The sequence below is a fragment of the Panthera uncia genome, chromosome X, assembly GCF_023721935.1.
Source record: "Panthera uncia isolate 11264 chromosome X, Puncia_PCG_1.0, whole genome shotgun sequence".
Classification (NCBI taxonomy): Eukaryota; Metazoa; Chordata; class Mammalia; order Carnivora; family Felidae; genus Panthera; species Panthera uncia.
Window position 1 is genome coordinate 107,261,786 of NC_064817.1, and position 6,000 is coordinate 107,267,785.

Below are 6,000 nucleotides of genomic sequence, written 5' to 3' on the forward strand. Positions count from 1 at the left end.
AAAACTCTTAGAAGGAAACTTTGGAGTTAACCTTCATGACCTTGCATTTGACAATGGTTTCTTGAATATGGCACCAAAAGCACAAGCAACAAAAGAAAAGTATAGATAATTTGTCTTCATCAAAATTAAAAGCTTTTAGGGGCGCCTGGATGGCTCGGTTGGTTGAGTGTCCGACTCTTGATTTTGGCTCAGGTCATGATTTCACACTTTGTGAGGCAGTCAGTGCAGAGCCTGCTTGGGATTCTCTCTCTCCCTTTCTCTCTCTGCACCTCCCCCTCTTTTAGTGTCTTTGTCTCTCTCAAAATAAATAAACATTAAAGGAAATTAAAAGCTTTTGTACCTCAAAGGACTATCAAGAGAGTGAAAAGATGATCCATAAGAGGAGTGTTTTATATTTGTAACACATACATCTAATAAGAGTCCAGTATCCATAATATAAAAAGCATTCTTTCCACTCAACAACAAAGATACAAACAATCTAAGGAAAAATAGGCCAAAAAACTTTTGAAAAAACCCATCTCCAAAGAACACACACAAAGGAGCACGTGAAGTGTAAATGGCCAACGCGCCCAGGAAAAAATGGTCAACATGTAATCAGGGACATGCAAATCCAAACCACAATAAGAGAACACTTCACATCTACCAAGACGGTCATCGTCAAAAAGGAAATAAGTGTGTTGAAGATATAGAGTAACTGGAGCCCTCATACATCGCTGGGAATAAAGTACTGACACGTGCCACAGCATGGATGAACATCGAAAGCATTGTGGAAGAAAGAATGTGAAAGAAGCCAGACAAAACAGGGCATATATGTGTGATTCCACTTATGCGGAATATCAAGAACTGGCATATGCATAGAGACACAAAATAGATAACTGGTTTTGAGAGCGTGGGGAAAGGAAGAAATGGGCAATGACTGCCAGTGTAGTTCCCTTTTGTGAGAGTAAAAAAGTTCTAGAACCAGAGAGTTCCTTAAGGGTTGCACAACTTTATGCCATTGAGTGGGAAATTTTAAAGTGGTACATTTTACGGTAATTTGCAACAACACCAACAGCAACAACAAAATGCTCTGGAGCAGTCCAGGTGCCATCTGATGCCACGTGAGGCCATATGGAGCAGAATGGTTGCCATTCAGCCCTGCTCAAATTCCTGACATGCAAAATTATGAAGTGTCATAATGTTTTTTTTAATTCCAGTGTAATTAACACACAGTGTTACATTAATTTCAGATGTACAATATTGTGATTCAACAATTCTATACATTACTCAGTGCTCATCATGGTAAGTGTACTCTTAATCCCCTTTATCTATTTTATACATCCCCCTCTGACCTTACCTCTGGCAACCACCAGGTTGTTATCTACATTTAAGAGTCTGTTTTCTCTCTCTCTCTCTCTCTCTCTCTCTGCCCCTTCCTTGCTCTCTCTCTCTCTCTCTCTCTCTCTCTATTAATCTCTCAAAGTAAATAAATAAACCAAAAAAAGAGTGGCTATTTGTTTGTATTTTTGCCTTTGTTCATTTGTTTTATTTCTTAAATTACACATATGAGTGAAATTATATGGTATTTGTCTTTTTCTGACTGGCTTATTTCCCTTAGCATAATACTCTCTAGCTCCATCCATGTTGTTACAAATGGCAAGACTTCATTCTTTTTTATGGCTGAAAAATATTCCATTACACACACGCATGCACACGCCCCCCACATAGCCATCTTCTTTATCCATTCATCTATCGATGGACATTTGGGTTGCTTCCATATCTTGGCTATTGTAAATAATGCTGCAGTAAACATAGAAGTATATATCTTTTTAAATTAGTGTTTTTGTTTTCTTTGAGTAATAGTATAGAATAGTAATAGAATCACTGGATCATATGATAATTTTATTTTAAATTTTTTAAGAAGTGTAATAACTTTTAAAAAAAAATCATTGACTTCTGGTTTCTGGTCCCACATGGCTTGGAAGTTGCTACTCCCTCCCAACAAGTACAAGGCTGAACAGACTGAAAAATCAACAACTCTTCTTGGATCTATAAGTGAGGGGAGGACACAGGGCAAACCACTGCCCCCAAGATTAGCGAGACATAGGTCAGTAACAGCGAGGCATGGCTTGCTGGAGCAGAGATTAATGATAGAAAACCACCATGAGAATGGGGTAGAAAAACCTGAACTATGATTGACAAACTTCTGGATGCTTAGTGTGCACAAGTCTGAGAGTTAAGATCTCAGTCTTTGATCGTCAAGATGTCAGTTCTTCCCAACTTGATCTACAGATTCAACGCAATCCCAATCAAAATCCCAGCAAGTTATGTTCTGGATATTGATAAACTGATTCTAAGATTTATAGGGAGAAGCAAAAGATCCAGAAGAGGCAACGCAATAAGAAACAAAGACGAAAGTTGGAGGGCTAACACTACCTAACTTCAAGACTCACTATAAAGGTGCAATAATCAAGACAGGGTGGTATTGGTGCAAGAATAGACAAATAAATCAGTGGGACATAATAGAGAACTTGGAAATAGGCCCACATAAAATAGTCAAATGATCTTTATCTTTTCAAATTTTTGTTTAAATTATGGTTAGTTAACATACAGTGCCATAGAGGTATCAGGAGTAGAATTCAGTGATTCCTCACTTATAACATCCAGTGCTCATCACAGCAGGTGCCCTCCTTAATACCTGCCACTCATCTAGCCCATCCTCCACCCATCTCCCTCCATCAAACCTCAGTTTGTTCTCTATCTTTAAGAGTTTCTCATGGTTTGTTAGCCTTTTTCTTTTCTTTTTTTCCCCTTCCATATGTTCATCCATTTTTTTCTTAAATTCCACATATGAGTGAAATCATATGGTATTTGTCTTTCTCTGACTGACTTATTTCACTTAGCAGAATACTCTCTAGCTCCATCCATGTCATTGCAAACAGCAAGATTTCATTCTTTTTGATGGCCGAGTAATATTCCACTGCACATATATACCACATCTTCTTTATCCATTCATCCGTCGATGGACATTTGGGCTGTCTCTTTGGTTTGGTTATGGGTAATAATGCTGCTATAAACATTAGGGTGCATGTGCCCCTTCGAATCTGTACTTTTGTATCCTTTGGGTAAATACCTAATTGTGCAATTGCTGGACCTTAGTGGAGTTCTATTTTTAACTTTTTGAGGAACCTCCATACTATTTTCCAAAGTGGCTGCACCAGTTTGCATTCCCACCAACAGTGCAAGAGGGTTCTCCTTTTTCCATATCCTCACCAACACTCGTTGTTTCTTGTGTTATTATTTGTAGCCATTCTGACAGGTGTGAGGTGGTATCATATCGTGGTTTTGATTTTCATTTCCCTGATGATGAATGATGTTGAGCATCTTTTCATGTGCCTGTTAGCCATCTGGATATCTTCTTTGGAAAATGTCTATTCATGTCTTCTACCCATTCCTTAACTGCATATTTTGGGGGGGGGGGTATTGAGTTTGATAGGTTCCTTATAGATTTTGGATACTAACCCTTTATTAGGTATGTCATTTGCAAATATCTTCTCCCATTCTGTAGACTGCCTTTTATGTTAATGAAGCTTTTTATGTTAATGAAGTCCCAATAGTTCATTTTTGCTTTTCCCTTGCCTCCGGCGACATGTCTAGGAAGAAGTTGCTCCCGCTGAGGTCAAAGAGGTTGCTGCCTGTATTCTCCTCTAGGATTTTGATGGTTTCCTGTCTCACAGTTAGGTCTTTAATCCATTTTGAATTTATTTTTGTGTATGGTATAGGAAAGTGGTCCAGTTTCATTCTTCTGCATGTTCCTATCCAGTTTTCCCAGCACCATTTGTTGAAGAGACTGTCTTTTTGCCATTGGATACTCTATCCCGCTTTGTCGAAGATTAGTTGACCATATAGTTGTGAGTCCATTTCTGGGTTATCTGTTCTGTTCCATTGATCTATGTGTCCAAGTTGGGGGCATAAATATGTACAATTGTTAGATCTTCTTGATGGATAGATCCCTTAATTATGATACAATGCCCTTCTTTATCCCTTGTTATATAGTCTTTGTTTTAAAATCTAGTTTTTTCTGGTATAAGTATGGCTATTCTGTCTTTCTTTTGAAATACATTATTCAGTAGCATGATAGGTGGTTCTCCATCCCCTCACTTTCAATTTTCAGGTGTTTTTAGGTCAAAATGAGTCTCTTGTAGGCAGCATATAGATGGGTATTGTTTTTTTTTAATCCATTCTGATACCCTATGTCTTTTGATTGGAGCATTTAGTTCATTTACATTCAGAATGGTTATTGAAAGATATGAGTTTAATGGCATCTGGTATTTCTGGTGATGTTCTCTCTTCCTTTCTAGTCTTTGTTGCTTTTTCTCTCCCCCCCCCCAAAAGAGTCCCCTTTAATATTTCTTGCAGGACTGGGGTAGTGGTCACAAATTCCTTTAGTTTTTGTTTGTCTGGGAAACTCTTTATCTCTCCTTCCATTCTGAATGATGGCCTTGCTGGATAAAGGATTCTTGGTGCATATTTTTCCCATTCAGCACGTTGAATATATCCTGCCATTCCCTTCCAGCTTGCCAAGTTTCTGTGGACAAATCTGCTGCAAACCTGATCTGTCTTCCCTTGTAGGTTAAGAACTTTTTTTTCCTTGCTGCTTTCAGGATTCTTTCCTTGTCTGTGTATTTTGTGAGGTTGACTATGATATGTCTAGGTGATGGCTGGCTTTTTTGAATTTAATGGAGTTCTCTGTGCTTCTTGAATTTCAATGTCTGTGTCCTTCCCCAGTTGGAACTTTTCAGCTATAATTTGCTCAAATAAACTTCCTTCCCCTCTTTCTCCCTCTTCATCTTCTGGGACTCCTATGATATAAATATTATTATGTTTTAAGAAGTCGCTGAGTTCCCTACATATACCTTTGTGATCCAATACCTTTCTTTCCCTCTTATTTTTGGCTTCATTATTTTCCATAATTTTATCTTATACATCACTGATTCATTCCTCTGCTTCTTTCATCCTCATTATGGCAACCCATTCGGGTTTGCATCTTGGTTATAGCTTTTTAATTTTGGCCTGACTAGATTTTACCTCTTTTGTCTCTGCAATAAGGGATTGTCTGGGGTCTTCTATACTTTTTCCAAGCAGCTAGTATCCTTATAATTGTTGTTTTAAATTCTAGTCCAGAAATCTGACTGATTACTGTGTTCATTCAATCTCTGGCCATTACTTCTACTTCCTGTTCTTTCTCTCGGGGTGAATTCCTCCAGCTTGTCATTTTGTCCAGAAAAAAAAAGGGGGGATATCCTAGGTGTGTTTTGGTCTGCTTGCTAAAAGAAGCTAGATCTAAAAATTAAAAGTAAAAGCACATATAAGAAAAAAATATTTTAATCAAAAATAAGATAAATTGCAAAATAAAAGCAAAAAGGAAGCCAGATCCTCTTTTCCCCTAGAGCTGAAGCTTTGCAGCACTCTGTGATCAGTAGGCTTGGTGCATGTGAGGGGTCTGTGGTGGTCTTCTGGAGGATGCACCCGTTGTCCTGATTCTCACGCCTACTTGCCCTTATGGAGATGCCCCCGCAGAGTAAAGGAGGGCTGGGCTTGGTGTAAGAGGCTCCAGTCTCCACTCGGTGGTGCTGCTTAGCTCACTGGGGTCAGTCAGGGCTGATGGCCAGGGGGCAAATTGGCCTCACCCTGCTCTGTCATCCCCAGAGCAGAAAGCTCGCACCTGCCACTCTTCAGGAAGTCCTCAAAGAGGAGCAAACAGTCACCCCTCCTGTGTCCCCAGCTTCCATCAGATCCCTGCCTTCACCCCCTATTGGTGTCCAAGCTGTTTTATCTCAGCACACAGCTGGGTTTCTAAACCCCAAATTTTAGGGACTCATGCAGCAGGTCCCCGCGCGGATCCTCTGGGGGAGGGTCTCCCCACGCTTTTGCCATTTGCGGGCTGGTCCCAGGCAAGTGGTCCCACAACCACGCAGTGGCTCAGAGTTTATGGTAAAGTGGAGCGGAAAGCTGGCACCA